The sequence below is a fragment of the Oryctolagus cuniculus genome, chromosome 2 (genome assembly GCF_964237555.1).
Source record: "Oryctolagus cuniculus chromosome 2, mOryCun1.1, whole genome shotgun sequence".
NCBI classification, from domain to species: Eukaryota; Metazoa; Chordata; class Mammalia; order Lagomorpha; family Leporidae; genus Oryctolagus; species Oryctolagus cuniculus.
The window spans coordinates 154,874,244-154,899,466 of NC_091433.1; the positions used below are offsets into that span (position 1 = coordinate 154,874,244).

General features: G+C 41.1%; 1 long non-coding RNA gene across 1 annotated transcript in view; it reads left to right on the top strand.

Annotated features, from left to right (window-relative positions):
* LOC138848625 (uncharacterized) overlaps positions 1-25,223 on the top strand; it is an 89,628-nt gene that overhangs the window by 21,514 nt on the left and 42,891 nt on the right. The window contains exon 2 of the long non-coding RNA XR_011386653.1: positions 3,923-4,006. This is a non-coding gene — a long non-coding RNA (uncharacterized lncRNA). The remainder of the gene's footprint in view (positions 1-3,922; positions 4,007-25,223) is intronic.

Sequence of the window (25,223 nt, forward strand, 5' to 3'; positions counted from 1 at the left end):
CTACCAACAACAGATGCTGGCGAGGATGTGGGGAAAAGGGGACACTAACACACTGTTGGTGGGAATGCAAACTGGTCAAGCCACTATGGAAGTCAGTCTGGAGATTCCTCAGAAACCTGAAGATAACCCTACCGTTCGACCCAGCCATCCCACTCCTTGGAATTTACCCAAAGGAATTTAAATTGGCAAACAAAAAAGAGGTCTGCACCCTAATGTTTATTGCAGCTCAATTCACAATAGCTAAGACCTGGAACCAACCTAAATGCCCATCAACGATAGACTGGATAAAGAAATTATGGGATATGTACTCTTTAGAATACTATACCGCAGTAAGAAACAACGAAATCCAGTCATTTGCAACAAAATGGAGGAATCTGGAACACATCATGCTGAGTGAAATAAGCCAGTCCCAAAGGGACAAATACCATATGTTCTCCCTGATCGGTGATGACTGACTGAACACCAAGAGGGAAACCTGTTGGAGTGAGGTGGACACTATGGGAAATGGTGGCTTGATCAGCATAGCCCTGACTGTTAATGAACAACTTAATACATTATCCCTCTTAGTAGTTTTTTTATCTGTTCTACTTAATATGACTGGTTTAGATCTGTAATTGATGCACAGTTATTCTTAAGTGTTGAAAATTAACTGAAATGTGATCCCTGTTGAACATGGTGGTGGGAATGGGAGAGGGAAGAGATGTATAATTTGGGACATGCTCAGGCTGACTTGCCCCAAGTGGTGGAGTTGGAAGCATACCAGGGGATTCCAATTCAATCCCATCGAGGTGGCATGTACCAATGCCATCTCACTGTTCCAGGTGATCAGTTTCAGTTCACAGTTGGTCATGGTGAAGGGACTGGGAGTCAAAGGGAGCACATAGACAAGTCTAGTACCTGCTAACGCTAACTGATGGAGTAAATAAAGGGGAGAGTGATCCAACATGGGAAGTGAGATACTCAGCAGACTCATAGAATGGCAGATGTCCTAAATAGCACTCTGGCCTCAGAATCAGCCCTAAAGGCATTCGGAGCTGGCTGAAAAGCTCATGAGAGTATTTCAGGCATGGAAAGCCAAGACACTCTGGCAAAAGATCTCTGCGAGTGAGATCCCAGTGGAAAGAACAGGTCATCAAAGAAGGAGGTACCTTTCTCTGAAGGGAGGAGAGAACCTCCACTTTGACTATGACCTTGTCTAAACAAGATAAGAGTCGGAGAACTCAGAGGGCTTCCATAGCCTTGGAAACTCATGACTGGAGCATAGGGAGATTACTGATGCCATAGACAGGAGTGTCAATTGGTAAAGTCAACAACAGGAGTCACTGTGCACTTACTCCTCATGTAGGATCTCTATCCTTAATGTGCTGTACATTGAGATTTAATGCTATAACGAGTACTCAAACAATATATTTCACTTTGTGTTTCTATGGGGGTGCAAACTGTTGAAATCCTTACTTAATGCATACTAAACTGATCCTCTGTAAAAAAAAAAAAAAAAAAAAAGAAATTATCAATTCCCAACTTGACTCTCACTGGGATTAAACATGACAATAGGTCTGCTCTGATTTCATCATCATTTAAAAAAAATCATCTATTATTTTTCACTTTATGTTTCTGTGTGGGAGCAAACTGTTGAAATCCATACTTAATGTATACTAAGCTGATCTTCTGTATATTAAGATAATCGAAAATGAATCTTGATGTGAATGGAAGGGGAGAGGGAGTGGGAAAGGGGAGGGTTGTGGGTGGGAGGGACGGTATGGGGGGGAATCATTGTAATCCATAAGCTGTACTTTGGAAATTTATATGCATTAAATAAAAGTTTAAAAAAAAAAACAGCAAAAAAAAAATCTCTATAAAAGCCTGCTCTCTCTAAAGACCACAAGATGGAAAACTTTTAGAAAATAACTGCTCTACTGGAGTCAAACACCTCACACACACACACAAAAAAATGGCCCCACTCTAGGCACCCCAAAAGCATAATATATAAAGGCAAAAGTGGACAGATTGGATTTCATAAACATTTTAAAACCTGTGCCCTGTGAAAAACTTGGTAAGGGAATGAAAAGGCAAACCACAGGCTGGGAGAAATTATGTCCAACTTGTATATTTGACAAGGGACTAGTATCTCAAAAATACAAAGAACTCTCAAAACTGAACAGTAGAAATAGAAAACCAATCCAATTAGAAAATGGGCAAAAGATATTAATTAACAGACATTAACCAAAGAGATACCCAAATGGCATGTAAACAAAGAAAAGATGCTCTACTCCGGTGCCAATTAAAACCATAGTGAGGGACCAGCAGTGTGGTGTAGTGGGCTAAGCCTCTGCCTGCAGTGCTGGCATCCCATATGGGCACCAGTTCATGTCCTGGCTGCTCCTCTTCTGACCCAGCTCTCTGCTTATGGCCCGAGAAAGCAGTGGAAGATGGCCCAAGTGCTTGAGCACCTGGAAGATCCAGAAGAAGCTCCCAGCTCCTGGCTTCAGGTTGGCTCAGCTCCAGCCATTGCGGCCATTTAGGGAAGGAATTAGCAGATAAAAAACCTTTCTCTCTCTCTCTCCCTCTCTGTCTGTAATTCTACCTCTCAAATTAATAAATAAAATCTTAAAAAAAAGAAAGAAAAATATCTATCTCAATCTTAAAATGCATGTTTATTATTATCATGATGACTGTATCATTAAAAAAAATAGTGTAGTATCACTACACATCTATCAGAATGACTAAAACAAAAAGTGAGAACATAAAGTCCTGACAAGGATGTCGAGAAACTGGATCACTCACATGTTACTGGTGAGAATGCAAAGGATATAGTCACTCTGGAAAATAATTTGTTGGCTTCTTAAAAAAAAAAAAAAAAAAAAAAAGGAGCATGCAACTATCATATGACCAAGTAATTGAATTCTTGTCTGTTTATCCCAGAAGAGAAAATTTGTGTTCACAAAATAGCTTGCACAGAATGTTTACATCAGTATTATTTGCAATAACCCCAAACTGGAAGAATACAAGTGTCCTTCAGTGGGTAGATGGTTAAATAAAATGTGGTACACTCATACTATGGAGACTACTCAGCAATTAAAATAAATGAAGTAGGTGGGCATTTTGGCACAGCAGGTTAAGCTGCTGCTTGGGACATCAGCATACCATATTGGTGTGCCTGGGATCAAGTCCCAACTCCGCTTTTTATCCAGCTCCCTGCTAATGTGCAGGAGAGGCAGAAGATGATGGCTCAAGTACTTGGGTTACTGGCATCCATGTGGAAGACCCAGATAGAGTTCTTGGTTCCTGACTTTGACCTCTCCATCCCTGGCTGTTGTAGGCATCTAGGGAGTGAATAGAGGATGGAAGATTTCCCTCTCTTCCCTCCTCCCCTTTCCCCCACTGCTCTGCTTTTCAAATAATAAATACAACCTATAAAGGATAAACAGCTTACACACACAACAACTGGATGAGTCTCTGGAGAATTATACTTATACTCAATGACAAAAGCCAACCCATAAAGGCTACATAAAGTATAATTTGTTTATATAACAATACTGAAATGACAAAATGATAGAAATGGAGAGCAGATTCATGCTTGCCAGGAATTAAGGAAGGGATGAGGGTAGGAAGGAAGTGGATGGGCTTTTAGAGGACAAGATAAGGGATACCTGTGTTGACTGAAATGTTCTGTTCCTTGACCATCGATTTCAATAACCTGGTTATAATATTGTATTCTGGTTTTGCAAGATATCACCATGGGGGGAAACAACAGAGGATAAATGGGACTTCTTTTATTTTTGATAACTGTCTATGAATCTACAATTATTACAAAGTAAAAAGCTTATGTTAAAAAAAATACACACTAGATGATATCACATTTAGCTGTTCATAGCCTTTTGGACCTTAGTGTAAAAAAATATTTTGATACATGATTTTTCAGGGAAAACAGGATGAACCTGAGTGCCTTGTGAAAAGAAGGTGGACACATACTGGAGGCTGAAAGTACCAGAATAAAGCCAGATATGTAAGTTGAACTTCACCAGCTTTTTAATTAGGTCCAGGGCTGGCCCTGGGAGTTTCTTTGCATAATTTCTTAATACTCTCACACACACATTCTGTTACATACAAAATATCTTTCATGCTATTCGAATAATAGCTTCATCAATACAGAGGAGAACAAGTTAAGGAGTGAACAATAGGCAAGAAGCACTTCTTTAAAAACAGATATTACCAACACATCTCTCCCACCAAAATATCAAAACATCGTTCTCTGGAGGCAACAAAGTTTCCTCTATTCCATCCTGTGGAAGGTTCCCTCCCACCTGCCAAGTATATGCTGAATGATTTCTGATAGCAGTAAGAAAGCAGAGGGAAAAGGAAGCTTTGTTCTTTTGCCCTTCATGGACTAAGAATTCTTTATCCCTACACAAGTAACAAGCCTTTAACTATCACTAGGAGAGACCAGTCAGGTACACATTACAAGGGCCCCATGATCGTGATTGTATCAGGGATCCAAAAAGATCTCAGAAGTTCTGCTTAGGATCTCTAATGCAGCTGCAATCAGATAGTGCCTTAAGTTTGATCAGCAGAACACTGGAGAGAATGAAGGCCAGATATATTTTCTTATGTGGTCACAGGGCTTTACATGTAGTCTCTGTGCAGGGGCTACCTTCAACTTCTGCACACCTAACAACTTCCAGGCATGAGGACTCCTTCCAAGGCAGCTCAGACTCAAGCGCAGGTGATTCAGTGAGCAAGAAAAAATGCCTCACATTTCTGACCTGACTGCAGAAGTCACACAGCATCAGTTACACCACATTCTCCAATCATGGCCCTCAAGGGAGGGGACATGGAGCCCACATCTCAGTGCAAGAAGTATAAAGGACACATCACAGGAAAATATGTGAGATGGGAAGCACTGTTGTGGCAAACTAAGGGCAACAACTTTGGAAGATACGATCTACCTTACCGCATGATTCTTTTTCAAACCCTTCCTTTAAAAAAAATGCTTTGTCTTAACTTACACATTCTATTCCTTCCTCTCTCTGAATATTCTCAAATACACTTGAAGTTCCTTTTACATTGTGCATTTTGTTCAAGGTTCAAGGGAACTCACTGATTCCATACAAATATTTAGTTTAGATGCTTGGCAGTGGTCTTCTACATAATGAGAATATTGGGAAAATTTGCACCTGCATAAATAGTACAGGGTAAGGATTCTGGTTTGTCTGAACTCTTTTGACACTCATAGCCCAGGAATGGGAGCTTGGCCCCTTCTCTATAAAGAGCCTAACTACAGCCTCTCCCCCATGCACAGGAGACTTAAAGACTTGACCTTTGTTCTTGGTAGTTGTCAAAAATCTATACCCTAAGGTAATGAGATGTTCATGAGGCTTAAATACCATTTACCTCTGAGGCTCCTCTCTTAATTCCTGACACCTGGAAAATTCTATGTCTGTCTTAACAAGCTTGGCTAGGTACTTAAGAAAATGTTTTTAGTGCATAGCAATTCTATGTGTTAGGAGTGAAAGGAGTTCCCGTTTTTTCTTGAACCAAAAATCAACTATATTTCTGTCTAAACAGATTTGGATCGCTGAATGTTTGCATTCAAGGAGCAAGTAAGTTCTTCTCTAGAGATCACCTCACCTCAGCATAGGCTTTTTAGTGGAAAGATTAAAAAAAAAAAAAAGTGTGAGTGTGTGTTGGGGAAGTTTATAAGGGAATGGACAAGTTCAGAGCCTGTTAGATTGAGGTAACATATGCCAGGGACCCAGTCTTAGAAAGATGTTTCCATGTGAGTCTGGTGCCCAGTGAGTAAGCCCAGAGGACTCTAGTGCCCATCACTAGCCAGTGACCATTTTATTCCCATAAGTTGACCATCTGATGAGTAGGAACTCCAAACTCTCCATTCTCACAGCCCTGCCATCCAGATTTCCAATTGAGAAATGAGGTGGGAGAATACCCTGCCTTGCCACGATTCTAGGCCACAACATTTGCCAACCCCGGGATACTGCCTCAGGGAACTCTAAAGTAGGCCTCTGGAAAATTCACAAAGTTTGGGACAGAGTTCTCCTACTTTTACTTCATGGAGGAGCAAACCATAATTAAGTACCTAGAGTGGCTGCAAGATACACCACAGTGCAGAGATTTTAGTCACAGGGAGACTACCCAAAATACAGGGTTGTTAGAATCTTAAAGAAACTCAATAATCTGGTAGAGCTAGTTCCTGATAAGGGAGGTGAGATTTTTATTATAGTTAGCATTTAGTGTATTTTCTCCCATCTCTTCCTCCTTTTGATATTTACTGAGGGAATTATTTTCAAACTTCTGTCTGAAAATATCCCCTCAGGTAAAGAGTAATGAGGCTCCATATTAATACAGCTCTGTCATATTAGCAAGATAATGATGATTCCATAACCCCTGTTCATTCTCCAAGGTCCAGTTAAATTCCGTGTCCCACGTGAAGTCTTCCATGTCAACTCTAGCTTTTCCTGACCTCTCCTTTCCTACGACCTTCAATGTATTGTCTATTCTACCTGCTACTCACATCACATGTGTCAGATTTTTCCTGTCATTGTCTCAAATTATTATTTATCTCTAATATTCTTTGTAAACGTTTAATGTGCTGAGAGTTGGTCTCTCTAACCAGATTATAGGATTTTTAAGTCCAGGAATGTATGTTGCATATCTTTATTTTAATAATTTACAGCATTCACCATAGGATGAGCATGACACAAGGGCTCCATAAATATTAATAGGTGATAGCTTATTTGTTCACTGTTCTTGTTTGGAAGTTTACATGATTTACCACATATTCAGAAACTGGGATGCTCTGGAATACAAAGGACCCTTGAGGAAGTAATTCCCTCTCACCAAGCATTAGTTTCCAGCCTGCTACATGGAGACAGTCATAATTGCTGGTCTCCATTACACTAGGAGATGAAAAGGCTATTGTTAATATTGCCATTTTAAAAATTATGAAAATGAATGCCTTTAAATAAAAGCTTACTGTAAATTGTTGGCACAAATGTACCTCACTTTACACAAAAGACAGGCTTCTGAAAAACTGAATGAAAATTAGTTTTCGCTGATTCAGTTATTTTAAAACCATCTCTTATTCTGATACAGGTTTGTTAGTTATGAAATTAGGGAGCTGGAGGGGCTGACGATGTGGCGAAGCAGGTTAACGCCCTGGCCTGAAGCGCAGGCATCCCATATGGACACCGGTTTGAGTCCCAGCTGCTCCACTTCCTATCCAGCTTACTGCTGATGTGTCTGGGAAAGCGGTGGAAGATGGCCCAAGCACTTGGGCCCTTGCTACTCATGTGGGAGACTCAGATGAAGTTCCTGGCTCCTGGCTTTGGCCTGGTACAGTCCTGGCTGTTGCAGCCAATTGGGGAGGTAAACCAGCAGATGGAAGATCTCTTTCTCTTTCTATGTATCTTCCTCTGTCTATATAAAAAAAATTTTTTTTAAAGAACTTAAATCACAGTAGGGATTGGGGATAAGGGATAAAGCATGGTCACACTGACTTGAAAAAAGTGAATGATTTTGCTTCCCACTTTGCTAGAAAAATATAGATAGATACAGATACCCAAAAGTACTTCAAAAGAATTTGTGTAATTAAAAATAAGTTTAGGCCGGCGCCGCGGCTCAGTAGGCTAATCCTCCGCCTAGCGGCGCCGGCACACCGGGTTCTAGTCCCGGTCGGGGCGCCGGATTCTGTCCCGGTTGCCCCTCTTCCAGGCCAGCCCTCTGCTATGGCCAGGGAGTGCAGTGGAGGATGGCCCAGGTGCTTGGGCCCTGCACTCCATGGGAGACCAGGAAAAGCACCTGGCTCCTGGCTCCTGCCATCGGATCAGCGCGGTGCGCCGGCCGCAGCGCGCCGGCCGCGGCGGCCATTGGAGGGTGAACCAACGGCAAAGGAAGACCTTTCTCTCTGTCTCTCTCTCTCACTGTCCACTCTGCCTGTCAAAAAATAAAAAATAAAAAAAAAATTAAAAAAAAAAATAAAAGTAAGTTTATTAGGGTACAAAAATATTTTTGAAACCCATGCATATGAGGGATCTTTGAAAAGTTCATGGAAAATGTATGTTATGAACAAGCTTCACATGGATTTCATTTTTTTTTGTACCAATATCATTTCATTCCATTTCCATGAACTTTTTTTAAAGATTTATTTATTTGAAAGGCAGAGTTACAGAGAGAGAGAAAGAGGCAGAGACAGAGATCTTCCATTCACCAGTTTACTCCTCAGATGGATGCAATGTCCAGGGCTGGGCCAGGCCAAAGCTTGGAGCTAGGAGCTTCATCCTGGTCTCCCACATGGGTGTAAGGGACTCAAACGATTGGGCCGTCTTCTACTGCTTTTCTCAGGGCATTAGCAGGGAACTAGATTGGAAATGGAGCAGTTAGAACACGATCTGGTGGTGCCCGTATGAGATGCTGGCATTGCAGGTAGCAGATTAACCCACTACACCACAATGTCAACTCCACTATGAACTTTGTGAAGTTCCCTTGAAGATATGGATATATGAATATACATCATAAGGTAGGAATAACCTCAACAAAATTGCTGTTATGTTCAGTCCCTCCCTCAACAAATCTATGTGACTGAGAGGTGACTTTGGATGTCCCTCTACCCATAAGAGACCTAAGTGACACATAACCCCCAAACCCTCAATTTCTTTACCTGGATGAATCCCAAGTCCCTCCATAAGGTCTGTGATGAAGCCACACTTCCTTGCCCTTACTGTGCCTATTCCCTCTGCAACTGTATTTGGTCTCACATACCCTGGCAGCCAAGATACTCACCTTGGCCCCTCTCACCATGTCCCACAGGAAATCCTGTTACAACAATGATTTTGTGAATTTCACGACTTCCCAGAAAGCTTGAGGAGTTATGGGTTGGTATCACATGAGACACACATTACCCTTTACACAGTGACCCTATTTCCTGCTTCCTATTTGAGAAGCCCCTGCCCTTGCCCCATGACCTTCAACTCCATGAATCTTCTGAGGACTGCAGTCTACTTTCTTTTTAATATATTTTAAGATTTATTTAAAAGGCAGAGTTACAGAGAAAGGGAGAGAGAGAAAGAGAGAGAGATCTTACACCTACTGGTTTACTCACTAAATGGCTGCAGCTGGGCTGGGCCAAAGCCAGGAGCTAGGAGCTACTTCTGGGTTTCCCATGGGGTGGCAGGGACCCAAGTACTTGGGTCATCTTCCACTGTTTTCCCAGGTGCATTAGCAGGGAGCTGGATAGTGGAGCACCTGTGACTCAAACCAGTACCCATATGGGATGCTGGCATCTCAGTCAGTGGCTTAACCTGCTACTCCACAATGCCAGCCCAACAGTCCACTCTGATATCTCTTTCTTAAGGTGCAGCCCTTCTGGGCTGGTCTGCCCAATCTCTAGCTCTTTGGGATTCTAGAAAATAAAAATTTTCAACATTTCCCTGTACTTGATCTTTTTGAAACTTTACTTTCGTGTCCATTGGAAAGGCTGGCTTTGTTAGTTTTTTTTCTTTCATATCAGTTGAAGACTTATTCTATCTCTCATTCTTAGGATTCTATTTCTCTTTTTATACTATACTCTGCCAATTCTTTCTCTTTCCTTTCTTTAGATCCTCTCCACAGCTTATAAACATGTCAATTTTGTTTTAAAAGAAGCCAAAAAATAAAATTGTCTTTTGTCTTTTGTTGTGATTTTTTTTTTGAGTTATTATCCTGAATTTTTTCCAGTTCTTCAGCTTTCTGACCCACTACAACCTGAGTTTGGCCCCATCACACCATTGAAACTGCTCTCACCTTGTTCACTAAACTTCCTTTTTCCTAATAATATTTATGATGTAATGGGGACTCATCATGCATCAGAGGCTGTTCTAGTTAAGTACTCATATCCACAATAGCAGATGTCCTTGCAATGGCCATATGAGATAAGCACTAAGATTGTTACCACCTTACATATGAGAAAGAAGCCTCAGAGAGGCAAGGTAAGTGTCACATAGCTATAAATTGCTGAACTGGAACTAAAATCTAACTATTTTTATGTTAGTATCAGCAATTTAAATCATACACATTCTCGCTCCCTCTCTGCAAAACTTAACCCATTACCACTCCCTCTTTGTGCAACTCTCTACTCTGTTAGTTTCCGAGGTCCACTGTCTCCTCCTTTCTGCTTGTCCTTTGTCTCCTTTCCAAGCTCCTCTTTGCTGAATGATGCTTTCAATGTCAGTGCTCCCTGGATTTCTGTTCTCAGCCCTCTTCTCCTGACACTTTATAATCTCCTTGGGAGATTGTGTATTAGCTGGGGCCCTCTTGCTATTGTTTGCTGATGACACTGACTGCATGTTTTCAGCCCCATCACTCTCCTGTTCTCTAGATCTGAATATCTTTTTTTTTTTTTTTTTTTTTTTTTGACAGGCAGAGTGGACAGTGAGAGAGAGAGAGACAGAGAGAAAGGTCTTCCTTTGCCGTTGGTTCACCCTCCAATGGCCGCCGCGGCCAGCGCGCTGCGGCCGGCGCAGCGCGCTGATCCGATGGCAGGAGCCAGGAGCCAGGTGCTTTTCCTGGTCTCCCATGGGGTGCAGGGCCCAAGCACCTGGGCCATCCTCCACTGCACTCCCTGGCCACAGCAGAGGGCTGGCCTGGAAGAGGGGCAACCGGGACAGAATCCGGCGCCCCGACCGGGACTAGAACCCGGTGTGCCGGCGCCGCTAGGCGGAGGATTAGCCTAGTGAGCCGCGGCGCCGGCTAGATCTGAATATCTTAATGTCTCCTGGACATAGCTCAGACATCTAGTGGGCATGCAAAATTCATTATGTTTTCAATAAAACTACCTCTCTGCTTCCCCTCCATCTCTCCCTGAAAGAAAAAAAAAATCTTCCTTCTTCTGAGTGGTTCATGTCAATGAAGGGCACTATCATTCATCCTGTTGACCCACTAAATCAGCATGAACCCTCCTGTCCTGCAACAATCACATCCAATCAGTGAGCCACCAATGCCAATCAGTTCTATTTCTTAAATAATCCTCTTTTTCCCATTTCCCCAGTTTAAGCCTGTATGATTGCAGTAGTCTCCCTGTGTCTAGTCTTACTGTCTTCAATCCATTCTGTAGGCTGCAAAGCAACAGGTTAGTTCACATATTCTCTACTTGGCTCTCATCTTCTTTGGATCAGCAGCTGCTTGAGGCTTGAGAACTGCTCCATGTGTCTTATAGGGTACCCAAGCAGAAGGAGGAGTGGTTACACAGGAGTCCACTGCAGCCTGAGAGATCCTTCTAAAATACAAAAGTTATAAACTCCTCCATTGACTAAAGTTCTTCAGTGGCTCCTTAATACTTTTAGAAGACAATTCCAACTTAATACTTTTAGAAGACAACTTATCACCAATGTATTAGTCATCTATTGTCACATAATATTGTGTAATAAGCAACTTAAAAATCAGAAGTTTACAACAATGGTCGCTTATATTCACAAATCTAGGATACAGCTCACTAGGGTAGGCTAGAATTCAATCTCCTTATTTAAAGAATTGAAACTCCAGAATGAAGATTAGGTTTGGGTCTGCACATAGAATAAAGGATCCTTGTTTAAAAAAAAAAAAAAAAAAAAAACACCTTGCTTTGATATCCAAATTCCCAACATAGAAACTGGTCTACAGTAGATGTTTGGTGAACATTTGTTGAATGACTGAATGAAGTCCTGATTCTTGGGAAATCAAGAAATTAACTTCTGTATCTGCAGCTTCCCCATTCTGTACCCTATTTTCTCATACATAGTGAGTTCTACTTAGGAATCTGTTCCCTAGTGAACTCTTCCCTCTGCTCACCGCTGACCCATGCACACAAAGGCCCTATATCCAATAATTCACACATTAATGAAAAATATCGGTCTGTTAACCCTTCTAGGTTTATCATCTGAGCTCTCACTGAGTAATCTGTAGGAGAACTTAACCTGTACTGAGAGAGTTTAAATCACTCTGTAAAAGATAAATAAAATTTTAACACTAAATAAATAGCAAGTTATATTGTCTTCCAGAGAAGTTTCATTCAAAAACTAGATTCAGCTTCCATTAATTTATCACAAGATGTCAGCTCTACTCCCTCCCAACCATGTTAGGAAAAGTTTCACTCAATTAGATGCTTTATTTTAAGCCGTCCAGGATGGAAGCTTTCTCTGAATGTACTATGGATAAAGACAGCTGCCAGAGACAACCATCTTCTCGTGACACACCAACATTCCTGCCAACCACCCCCACAATTAATCCCTCAGCCTTGGTACACACATGGCTTCTTCCAGCCAGATCCCAGAATGCCCCTAGAAATAGGTCATCTGAAATAAACATCAACTTTGCTTCAAAAAGATTCTATGCCTATGTAGTCATAAGCCAAAAAAAGAGTCCTTTGGGGAAACAGGACATGTAAACAACAGAGCTCAGGCATCCCTTGCATCCTGTTCCTTCCTTCCCAGTGGCAACTTCAGCTTTGACCTCACCAAAGTCAACAGCTCTTTACTGTCTAAACTGGGTTTAGGCTAGGTCTGTCTCTCTTCCCCCTGATTTCCACTGCTTTAACCCTACAGCATCATGCTTATTGGTGAGATTTTCAAGTCACCTAAGCAGCAGCCTTGTTCCATCTTTCTGAGAAAGCTATAAAGCAGCAAATGTAACTAGGTTGCATTTCTAAACCAGATTACCAGGGACAAGATTGGCAACAGTGCAGGAGTACAGAGGAAACTAATATTATGGAGCAACTTCCATGCACCACTGTTCTATTGTTTTATACACAGGATGTAGTTTAGGCCTCATAACACTTATCTGAACTATCTGTTATTATTTGTCTTTATAAATAGGAAAGCCAAAGCTCAGAGAAGTTAATTTTTGCTGTTTCTGGGTTCCATAGCTAGTAATCAGTAAAAATAAAGTTAGATCCCAAATCTGGCCAGTCTCCAAAATTCATGTCCCCAGCATTTGCTACATGTCTCTAGATTGAGTGTACTTAGTGAAGAAAAAAATGTGAAAGACACATTTTCAGAATTACAAGGTAAGCAAGGAACCGTTTTTGATGAACCACTCAACAGTCCTCCAATGAACAAGTATACACTCGACGCCTCATAGTTGCTAAGCTACTGTGGCACTATGGGAGGTACTATGTGAGACTTACAGAAATAGGTGATAAGATCTCTGACTCCCAATAGGTTATAACCCAGGAAAGGAGAAAAACCACTTACATCCAGGGGTGTATCCACAATTGGATAAGTACTCAATTGTGTAGTATAGTTTAGAGACAGGACAGATTTGTGTGGACTAAATAAGGAATTAATCTGTCAATGTTCTAGTTGCAAGAATCTAAATTGAAGCAGAAAGAATTTTTTTAAAAATTAGTGGCCAGGGAAAGATGTTTGGCCTAGCAGTTATGATGCTGCTTGGGATGCCTGTATTGCGTATCAGAGTACCTGGGTTCAAGTCACTACTTCATTCCTGTCATCAACTTTCTTCTAATTCAGACCCTCAGAGGCAGCAGATGATGGCTCAAGAAACTTGGGTCCTGTCACCCATGAAGGAGACCCAGATGGAGTCCCTGGCTCCCAGCTTTGGCCTAGCCCAGCCCTAGCTGTTGCAGGCATTTTGAGAGTAAACCAGAAGATTGGAGATTCCATTCTTTCTCTCTCAGATAAAATAAAAATAAATAAATAAAATTTTAAAATAATGGGCAAAACCACAGTAGGTATCATTTCACAACCACAAGTATGGTGGTAATAAATAGACAAGTAATAAGTGTTGACAGGCTGTGGATAAAGTGGAACCCTCACATATTGCTGCTGCTAATGCAAAGTGGTACAGCCATTTTAGAATAGTTTGCCAGTTCCTCAAAAGGTTAAACATAGTTACATATGACCCAGCCATTGCACTCTTCAGTATGCACCCAAGAGAAATAAAAACATGAAAATTTGTACATACAGTTTATTAAGTCTCCGCTTGGGATGTCCATGTCCCGTTTTGGAGGGCCTGGTTTGAGTCCTGGCTACTTTACTTACAGTCCAACTTCCTGTCAGTGCACTCCCCTGGGAGGTAGCAAATGAGGGCTTAAGTGCTTGTATCACTGTTACCCCTATGGAAGACCCAGATGGAGTTCCCAACTCCTAGTTTTGTCTGGCCCACCCTCTGGCTTTTGCAGGCATTTGGGGAGTCAACCAGTGAGTGGATGGAAGATATCTCTATCTCTCTCAGCCTTTCAAATAAAAATTAAAATAAAAAAACCTTGTACATAAATGTTTATAGAGACATTATTCATAATAGCCAGCAAATGAAAACAACCCAAATATCCATGCACTCATGAGTGTGTAAATAAAATATGGTGTATCTATACAATGGAACATTATTCAGCCATAAAGACATGCAAGAGTGATAGATACTACAACATAGACCAACCTTGGAAACAGTATGCTTGCTGAAAGGAGTCAGCCATGCAAAAAACAAACAAACAAACAAACAAACAAACAAAACAGGCTCTATGATTCCATCTGTATGGAATGCCCAGAATAGGCAAATCCATATAGAAAGAAGTAGTTTGGTAACTGCCTAGAGCTGCAAGTGGAGGAAGGAATGGGGAGTGACTGCTAATGAGTATGTAGGGTTTTTTTAAGAGGACAAAATTGTTCCAAAATTAGATTCTGGTGACCCCTGCACAATCCTATGCATTTACTTAAAAACAGGAACTAAATAAGTAAGTTATATAGCACATGAATTATATCTCAATAAACCTTGGTAGGTTACAGAATCTCTGGGAGGCTGGAGAACCTGCTTAGAGATTGTGCAGGCAGAAACAATGCTCTAAATTATGCAGGCATCTTGTTCAACAAAACATCACAGCCATTGCCTTGGGGCAAGGCCGGTGGTGCTAGCCCAGACAACAGAATTCAGCTACATGGGCCAAAGCAATTACTGCCTCTGGGGGCCACATGACCTGCCACTGCTGCTGCCCTCACTGGCCACCAGGATGGGTTCTGCACTGCCCCGGCTTCTTACCACTAGTTTGAGTGTGAGCATTTTGCTGGATGGTCCTAGGACATGTGGCCACACCTCAGCTGCAGTGGAGCCTGGGAAAGAGAGTATTCAGCACTTTAAGCAATTGTAGGGAAAAGGGGACTGCACATTAGATGGATACTTCTCCAAACACAGGAAGAAAGTGGTCAATAGAATGTTTAATTGTGCTACAAATTTCGTCAAAGTGAAAATAGCTTTAGCGAGTGAGCCTTTGCAGGATAAACAGCATTTGGATGAAGCAAAATGAGGACATTAAAGCCCAGGCATTAGATAGGTGGGAATTAAACCCTGGTTCTTAAGGAATTTGAATAGGCCTCCAGCTTGATGGAAAGATAAGATATGCAGACTCAGTCCCATGACCCAGGAGCCAGAGTGACATCACCTCTCTGGGTGGTGCAATTTTAGGGAATTTAAACAAAAGTTCACCCAAAGTAGATTGTTAGAGGAAGTCCTCAGAGTCCAAATCACCTTCTCTTTCTTTGTGTTCTGGCTACCAGGTACTTCAGTGAACTTGAGAGTTAGAACCAGAGTCCCCCAAGCACCAGGGAGGTGGCACCCAGGTGGTTTCTTAACTTCCTTTGTCTCGCCTCCTTGAATGTGTGGGCTAGCAACAGAACAGTGGCGATAAGGTCTGCTTCTGAGCTGGACTCAAAAGGGGGCCGTGGTGGCAGTTTAGGAGCAGACTGTACTATTTCTGGTTTAGTCTGGTGAGTCTTTTCCCCGAATGATTTCTTTTTCTTTCTGTGTCTCCTATGAACACAGGATAGATTGATCCCTTTCTCAGACCACCCCATATCATTTCTTTCTATTCTTGACTTCTGTTTGGAACTCTAAATCTTTGTTCCATCTGGGTAGCTGGGATGATGTAGAGCAGGCAGGAAGAGGGTCTGGCCCTTTCCCCATAGTTCATTTCATTTTTATGCTCCCTTTCTATCTGGCTTTTCTTAATAGCTTTGAGATGAATTTCCTTTCAGCCTTGCTCTGGCCTTGTGAAAGCAAAGAGTTGAGTTATTAGGCACAATAGGAGCATTTATTTATCTGGCTTTCATCAAGATAAATAACAAATTTATATAAAATCTTTGCACATCAAAAACAACCCAATATACAAAAAAAATTTGTGGTTTGTTTAATGGTTTTGCAAAGCTTTACCATAAAATATCAGCATGGCAAATTAATTTGCTAAATGGCATCCTAACCTGAAGTCATTTATAGCACTATGGGGCAGATGGGAGAGGTGAATTTTAAGAAAGTCTCACCATAGTGCCTAAAAAAAAAAAAAAAAAAAGCAACATCATACATAAAAAGCAAAGGTGATGCATTCACCATCAATAAATTTAATAGCAGCCACAACACCATTTGCTAGAAATTCACTTTGAGTCTGAATTATTTTAAATAAGGTATCACACATAAGAGTAAGAAAGAAAAAACTCCCAGTTCAGTTTCCATTAATTTCCCAGCCAGTAACTTTGAAATAGTGTAGAATTTACAGGTCAGCAGCAAAAATTCATTCAACCAGGGAGAAAATGGGCCATTTTTCTTTGGTGTCCAACTGAAGACCCCACTTAGGTGCTATTTCCTAGCTCTTAAAGAGTCTTTTAACTGTATCATTTCTTGATTTTTAACTGGGCTGAAGCAGCTCCTCATGCTACAAGGAAAATGTGAATGCAGAGTTTTTCATGCATCACAAGGGTATTATCGAGGACCCTAAGTGGCAACCTGTTCAGATTAGTGTTAAAGACTGTGTCGCATCAGCTGAGAGGAAGACATGAGACAGAAATGCTGGCTTTTGTCATTGGCAACTTAGAAATGCTGACCAAGTGGAACAGAGAAAAGTGTATGCTGTTTTGTAACCCGTTAGAGGAGTTTGCCTTTCTATTTTGCCTTGTCCCATAAAACAAAGGTTGGAGATTCAAAATGGCCATTTGGCTAGTGATCACATTCATGAAGAGTTTCAACTCTAGTCATCTGCTGTTATCATCAGAGAAGGTCATCCACCAGTCTGAGACCAACAATGACTAAAAGAAGATGACATTCATCATAAAATGTTCATCTATCTTGTGTCCTGCCTATGTGTGTTATACATCAAAATTCTGAATGTTATTATCATATAAATAACACAAATGCATGTTAGTACATCTCATACAAACAACATTTAAAACATTCTACAATTTTGAAACCCAGTTTTGAAATTTTTCATTTTTTTTACATAGTAAGATTCAAGGAAGGGAAGGAGGGAGGAAGGAAAAGAAGACATGATCTGAGCCACCCTCAGTTTCTGAGAGACTCTGTCTGAATATCATGGTTATCTTGCTACTGACAAGATGTTACATATTTGAGTTAATTCATTTCAATTATTAATTGGTCTATAGGCTATTAAAAATACTTACTATTCAGTGAGCACTACCACATACTGGCCACTGTGCTAGACTTTTTCTATATTATTTTCTTTAAGACACAACAGCATTGGAGATGAAGAATTATTATTTCTGTTTTACTGACACATAAACTGAGGCACAGAGAATTGGTATTTGCTTATATCACCCAACTAATAGAAGGAAGACCTGAGATTAAAACCCAGATTTGTTTGTCTCTCAAGTTCTTAGCCACTTCTCAAAGGTCACTTAAATGCAGTTATTAAGTCTATAGAAAAATTAAAAGACATTACTATCCACTGCAGAGAGCATCCATCTCCCTGTCAGTACTAATAAATATTGTCAAATTCTACTCTGCAGGCTATTTTTTAGACCATAGGCTGACCAGCTTCATCTATCAGCTTGGTCTTCCTAGAACAATAATCACAGTACAGCTACCTAGGCTTCAAATTTAGAGATGTGGGTGAGCCTTTTTATTTCTCCCAAGGTTAGACCACGACTGGGATTTAAACAGTTCAGAAACTCCTTGGCCACATTCATGATTATTGTTAGAATAATAATCTTTTTTTTTTTAAGATTTATTTTATTTACTTGAAAGGCAGACTGACAGAGAAGGAGAGACAGAGAAAGAAATATTTCCTCTGCAGGCTCACTCCCCAAATGGCTGCAACAGCAATGATTGGGCCAGGATGAAGCCAGAAGCATGGAACTTCACCCAGGTCTCCCACGTGGGTGGCAGGGTCCCAAGTTCTTGGGCCATCCTACACTGACTTCCCAGGTGCATTAGCAGGGGGCTGGATTGGAAGCAGAGCATCCAGGACTTGAACCAGGATTGTGTTACAGAGTACCAGCATCCTCTGGTAGTGGCTTAACCCACTGCAGCACAACGCCAGCCCCTAGCTTGATAATCTTATTTGCACAGGATAATCTTATACTTAAGTCTTGGACCACCTTTATTTCTCTGCATGTACTAAATACCATACTGTACTTCCGAAGAAACACCTAAGAACAACACTCAAATATTCATACCAACATTGTGTAGGATAGGAATTAGCTTCATTACAGAGTATCTATTTTTAATAAGTAAATGTATCATATAAGTCATATAAATGCATGAAAAGATAGTCAAAAAGTACAAAATGATAAACAGTGAAAGTAAGCTTTCCCACCCACACTAACTACCAGCCCCCCCCCCCCCCAATCCCCTTGGTGTCTGCCTGGGCACAACTCTTATCTTTAAAATATTTCACTGGGGCTGGCATAGCGGTGTAGTAGGTTAAGCCACCATCTCAGCACCGGCCTCCCATATGTGTACCAGTTGGAGTCCTGGCTGCTCTACTTCCAATCCAGCACCCTGCTAAAGTGCATGGGAAAACATCTGAGGATGGCCCAAGTGCTTGGGCCCCTGCACTCATGTGGGAGACCCAGATGAAGCTTTTGGCTCCTGGCTCTGGCCTGGCCCAGGCCTGGCCATTGTGGTCATTTGGGGAGTGAACCAGCAAATGGAAGATCTCTATCCTCTCTCTTTCTCTCTGTCTCTCCCTCTCATGCTATAACTCTGACTTGCAGATAAATACATCTTTTTTTAAAAAGTTCAGTGTTCCACACTAAACATTACATATTTTATGCATAAATTTTATTTATTTATTTATTTATTTATTATTTTTTTTGACAGGCAGAGTGGACAGTGAGAGAGAGAGAGACAGAGAGAAAGGTCTTCCTTTTGCCATTGGTTCACCCTCCAATGGCCGCTGCGGCCGGCGCACCGCACTGATCCGAAGGCAGGAGCCAGGTGCTTATCCTGGTCTCCCATGGGGTACAGGGCCCAAGCACTTGGGCCATCCTCCACTGCACTCCCTGGCCACAGCAGAGAGACAGCTGGAAAGAGAGCTCCCATTTGCTTCCCAAATGATTGTAATGGCACTGGGGCTGTAACCAGAAGTTAGGAACTCAGTCCAGGTCTCCGATGTGGGAAGACCTGAGTCATCGCCCTGCCAAACCCTGAGTCGTCACCACTGCCTCCCAAGGTCTGCATTAGCAGAAAGCTGGAGTCAGGAACCGGAGCTAGAAATTGAGCCCAGGTACTCTGATGTGGCTCACTGGCATCCTATTCAGTGTCTTAACCACTGTGCCAAATGCCCGCCCTATTTTTGGTTTTTGAGCAGCTTTTATATGTTTATAAGTAACCTGTATTTCATTTTTTACAAAGTATCTGTTAATCTCCATTGCTTATTTTTCTATTAGGTTGTTGGTCATTTTTCTTATTAATGTGTAGGAACTCTTTATATTAAAGAAATAAATCCTATGGAATATGGGTTATAGTTATTTTTTTCAATTTGTTCCCTGTCTTTTAACTTTATTATTTCTTGGCAGGCAAAATTTTTTCATTTTTATGCATTAAAATTTATCAGTTCTTTCTTTTATGGCCTCTGGGAATTGTATCAAACCTAAAAAGCCTTTACCCACATCGATATTATATAGAAATTCTCCTATGCTTTTGTCTAGCGTTTTATGGCTTCATTTTTTATGTTTAAATCTTTGTTCCATCTGGAATGTATTAGGTATAAAAGCAAGGTAGTGGTCCAATTTTATTTTAGCTTTCCAAATGCCTGCCAAGTGGTCCACACACCATTTTGTATTTCATTATTTTTAGATAATGCTTGGAAGCATCTGGAAATTGGTGTTACCTTCAGCCGTAGGTCCCTTGGAAAGCCTGTCCCACATGGTACATGAAAAGCACCATCATCACCCCCTATTATAAGCTAGTACTCGTAGTGTGTATATGAATGAGAAACAGGAGGACTGGGGTTAGTCCAAGTCTGTGCATGACAAGTTTTGAGAGCCCTAAAATGTATACATGTGTGGAAGAGAGGAAGGGACATTTTTTAAAAAAAAATATATAAAATTAGATGTATACATTAATATGTATTTAGAGGAAATTTTAATTAAAATTTTTGAAGTAAGTACATTTTTCAAACACTCGAAAATGCAGAAAAATAATAATATTTTTATTAACTGACACAGGTAATTAATATTGACATACCTCTATAATATTTTGACTGCATATTCTTTGATTGCCTTTTCACCTATCAAATGATTTTGTATTATTTTCCAAAGAGAGAATAGAAAGATCATTCGGTTTTTCATCTAGCATGGTTGATCAAACTTTGCTTTTTATTAGTGATGGCTTAGAAAATGTAACTTTGTAGAATTTTGTGGAACTTGGGAAAATCTCTATCAAAGTTTTTCCAGATGTGAACTGTAAGATTTAAGGTCATTTCAATTTTCAAATCAATGACTAAACTTAAATTCTCTTTGAGCTGGTTATTCTCATTGCCAGTTTGTTATCATTGTCCTCACTGTAAGGCGTATGAGTTTTGCATAATTTTTTTGTCTAGCAATTTATGTCAAATCACTAAGTAATATGAATTCTTTTTCAATGTGTTCATATGACTTTCTGATCTTCACTAATTGGGTTATCAAGCAACCCAAAGTGTGTGCATTACTTCTATTCAAAATACATCTTTTCCTCTTCATGAATTACTGCTCTTGGTGTGATCCACATTTTTGAGGAGTTAAATTCACTTCCTGGTGTCATTGCTCATCTGGATGGTCTTCATGTCATATTCTACTAATTTTTATTTGACATTTTCTTGATCAAAGAGGAAATTAAAGCTGAAATCACAAATTATATAGAAATTCATGACAAAAAGTGTACTTTATAAGAAAATGAATGGGACACATCTAAAACAGTAGTCCAAGGAAAATTTACAGCCTGAGTATCAGAACATGTGACTTTCATTTTAAAGAAAGTGGTTAAGAAACGCAGAGGAAATCATAAAGACAAATGTTAAAATTATTGAGATGTAAAAAAAAAAATGATAGAAGTATAAACAAAGATTGCAAGTTTGATATTTGACAACAGACCGATAATAAACTGGATAAATTTGTCTAAATATAATTAAGTAAAAAACTATAAAAAAAGAAATGCAAGATTGGGAGTAAGAAAAGAGATATTATGAGGAAATATTGTTAGCGAATATTAACTGAACTCTATGGCCATATATTTGAGAATACAGATAGAGGAAATTAATGTTTTCCTATTAAAATCTCAGAAAATGAATTACTATATTTTTAGTGCTACCTGAAAATACCAGAAGAGAGAGCTCTGTGATGTTGCCTTGAACCATGTGTCCTTCCAAGAGTTCAAGAAAATTTGTTTCAGATTTTAAAATGAGCAGCAGAAAAGTTTTGAAATGAGATCCTTCACAAAGTTATTATACAGTAAAAGAGAATAAGATGTAGAATAGCATCTCCACAATCTAGTGGGTCACAAATGTTTGTTCTCAGCATACCTTTACACTGTTAAAAAATAATAAGGACCCCCAACGGCTTTTGTGTATGTGAATTATGTCTATGAAATTTACCTAGTTCAAAATTAAAACTGATTTATGTTTAATGTATTTATTAATTCACTTAAAGATAATGTACACTTTGTATGTTAATAACATCTTATGAAAAAATCTATATTTTCCAAAATGAAAAAGAAATTCATTGCAAATTGCATTATTTTACATTTATTCAAATTCCCCTAATATCAAGCTTAATAAAAGTTGGCTGGATTCTTCTGTTTTTGCATTCTATCTGTTGTGAAGTGCTAATTTTTTTTATATTTTTTTTTACTTTTTTTTTTTTTTTTTTTGGACAGGCAGAGTTAGGTGGTGAGAGAGAGAGACAGAGAGAAAGGTTTTCCTTTCGTTGGTTCACCCCCTAAATGGGCGCTACGGCCAGCGCGCTGCACTGATCTGAAGCCAGGAGCCAGGTGCTTTTTCCTGGTCTCCCACACGGGCACAGGCACCCAAGCACTTGGGCCATCCTCCACTGCCTTCCCTGGCCACAGCAGAGAGCTGGACAGGAAGAAGAGCCACCGGGACAGAATCTGGCGCCCCAACGGGGACTAGAACCTGGAGTGCCAGTGCCGCAGGCAGAGGATTAGCCTAGTGAGCCGCGGTGCCGGCCATGAAGTGCTAATATTTTAAAATTTTTAATTATTTGAAAGGCAGAGAGGGAGACAGAGAGAAGCAAAGCCAGAGAGAGAGATTCCTTCTGCTGATTGAAACTTCCCAAAATTCCTGCAACAGCTGGGGTTGGATCAGGTCAAAGCCAGGAGCCCAGAACTCAATCCAGCTCTCTGCATGGATAGCACTTGAGTCGTCACCTGCTGCCTCCCAATATGTGCATCACCAGCAAGTCGGAATTGGGAGTGAGCTCTGATGTGTTGCCCTAAAGTCCCACACCAAATGCCCACCCTATGATGTGCCATTTTGGTTAAAATATATGAGGAAATTTGACCTTACATAGATTTGTAGTTGGAAGTTGGAAAAGGAAGGATCATTTTTTTTTTAAGGATCCAATCTCTCTTTTTTGTTTTTTCAGATTTTATTTATTTATTGGAGAGATAGTGTTATAGACAGAGAGAGGCAGAGACAGAGAAAGGTCTTTTATCTGCTGGTTCACTCCCCAAATGGCTGCAATGGCCAGAGCTGAGCCTATCCAAAACCAGGAGCCAGGAGCTTCTTTGGGTCTCCCACATGGACACAGGGACCCAAGCACTTCGACATCTTCTACTGCTTTCCCAGGCATGTTAGCAACAAGCTGGATCGGAAGAAGGGTAAACAGAACACAAACTGGCATCCACATAGGATGCTGGCACCAAGGGCAGAGGTTTAGCCCACTATGCCACAGTGATAGCCCCAGGAAGGGGCATTTTTTTTTTTTTTTTTGACAGGCAGAGTGGACAGTGAGAGAGAGAGACAGAGAGAAAGGTCTTCCTTTTCCGTTGGTTCACCCTCCAATGGCCGCTGTGGCCAGCGCACTGTGGCTGGCGAACTGCGCTGATCCAAAGCTAAGGCCTCTCCTGGTCTCCCATGCGGGTGCAGGGCCAAAGCACTTGGGCCATCCTCCTCTGCACTCCCGGGCCACAGCAGAGAGCTGGACAGGAAGAGGAGCAACCGGGACAGAATCCGGCGCCCCAACCGGGACTAGAACCTGGTGTGCCGGCGCCGCAGGCGGAGGATTAGCCTGTTGAGCTGCGGCGCCAGCCAGGAAGGGGCATCTTAATAGCTTTTTTGGATAATTATAGATTTCTTCATTATATATGCCGAACTTTAGCAAATGATAGTTTCTTATTGGTTAGCTGCAACATGGAATATAAAACCCCGCCAGTGAGCTGTTCAAACTCTCCCATTAAAATCTATTGATTTATCTTTGAGTGGATCTTTTCCCATGCATGACTTTGTTGCAATATTTTGATCATTTAGATTATATTAGTTTCTGAATTATGCAATCTTCCAAATGTTGACACACTTCATTATGCGCAAGTAAAAAATAAATAAATAAAACAGCATTTGGAGTAATCACTACCAATTTCACCAGAAAAGTCTTTAAGTGTTATAAAACTGTTAAGTTCATGGTGGTAAAGCAAGGTTACCAAAATTTTAATATTTACTTGAAAGATCAAATTTTACAACAAACAATAAATACTATTAGTTTTCTTGAAGTTTCAGGCCCATTTAGGTAATTTTCAAAATTTGTCTTCTAAATGCCCAAGTCTGAATTATCATAGTTTATCTGATAGTCATTCTTTGAAGCAAAGGTGATACTGCATTTTTTTAAAAGTTGGTGATTTCAGCCGGCGCCGCAGCTCACTAGGCTAATCCTCCGCCTAGCGGCGCCGGCACACCAGGTTCTAGTCCCGGTCGGGGCGCCGGATTCTGTCCCGGTTGCCCCTCTTCCAGGCCAGCCCTCTGCTGTGGCCAGGGAGTGCAGTGGAGGATGGCGCAGGTGCTTGGGCCCTGCACCCCATGGGAGACCAGGAAAAGCACCTGGATCCTGGCTCCTGCCATCGGATCAGCGCGGTGCGCCGGCCGCGGCAGCCATTGGAGGGTGAACCAACGGCAAAGGAAGACCTTTCTCTCTGTCTCTCTCTCTCACTGTCCACTCTGCCTGTCAAAAAAAAAAAAAAAAAAAAAAGTTGGTGATTTCAACTAACAATTACAGCACACTTTTCCCAGAAATAACCATCAACATCAGCATTTGCAAGATTCACAGAGAGACAGACAAAGTGACCATGGGGGTAGACTGATGGAGATAGAATTCCGGAATGCCCCCAATGGCTGGGATTGGGCCAAGGCTAGAGCCAGGAGCCAGGAACATAATCCAGGTCCCTACATAGTTGGCAGGAATCCAATTACTTGAGACATCATCACTACCTCTTAGGGTCTGCATTGGCAGGAAGCTGTAATCAAGCACTCCAATATGGGATGTAGATATTTTAATCACTAGGCTAAATTCCTATCCTATAGCAAGTCTCCTGTCCAGAGCCCCTGCACACGCATGGGCTTCTGTGCTACTGCCCCTTCAAAGAAGGCGCCTATTCACTGCCCAAGCGTGAATTCACCATTCCTGATCTGGAGTTGCCCAGCTGGCTGAGCATCTGCACAACCTCATTGAGGGTGTCAGTTAGAGGCCAAGAACCGCTGGCCTACGTCAAGATTGCTGCCTCCCTGAAGGGCAAATAGTGTGGCATAGCCACAACGTGTGAGGGAGGAGCAAGGTGTCCCTCTTCCTCTATCTTATGTTTGCCAACGCTAAATTCCAACCCTCTCCCCCATTGCTAGCCCCTTTCTGCAATGATTGCACTACCCTCACTGAAAATCATTTTGTGCCACTTGGATTTGTGGCTGGTGCAAGTGGCCCTAATCCATGGAGTATGTGTTGGGCAGTTCTTGGTGGCCCAGGACATCTGCTGGGCTGGTT